Raw genomic sequence first — 216 nt, 5'->3', positions numbered from 1 at the left:
TTTTGGTTTAAAAATTACCTTTCTTTTTTTCATTTTAAAATTTTCAAAAAATTTAAATTATTTTTTTTTAACACCTTTTTAAACTTTTTTTAAATTTTTTTTTTTTAAACGGTTTTAAAAAATTCGAAAATAAAGTCCTTTTATATAAAAAGAACAAAAATTTAAAAACTTTTCCCATAATTTTTTTAAGAAAAATGAGGAAATAAAATATATTTT

This window comes from Penaeus monodon, chromosome 19 (assembly GCF_015228065.2).
Source record: "Penaeus monodon isolate SGIC_2016 chromosome 19, NSTDA_Pmon_1, whole genome shotgun sequence".
NCBI lineage: Eukaryota > Metazoa > Arthropoda > Malacostraca > Decapoda > Penaeidae > Penaeus > Penaeus monodon.
Note: the sequence above shows the minus strand (reverse complement) of the source record.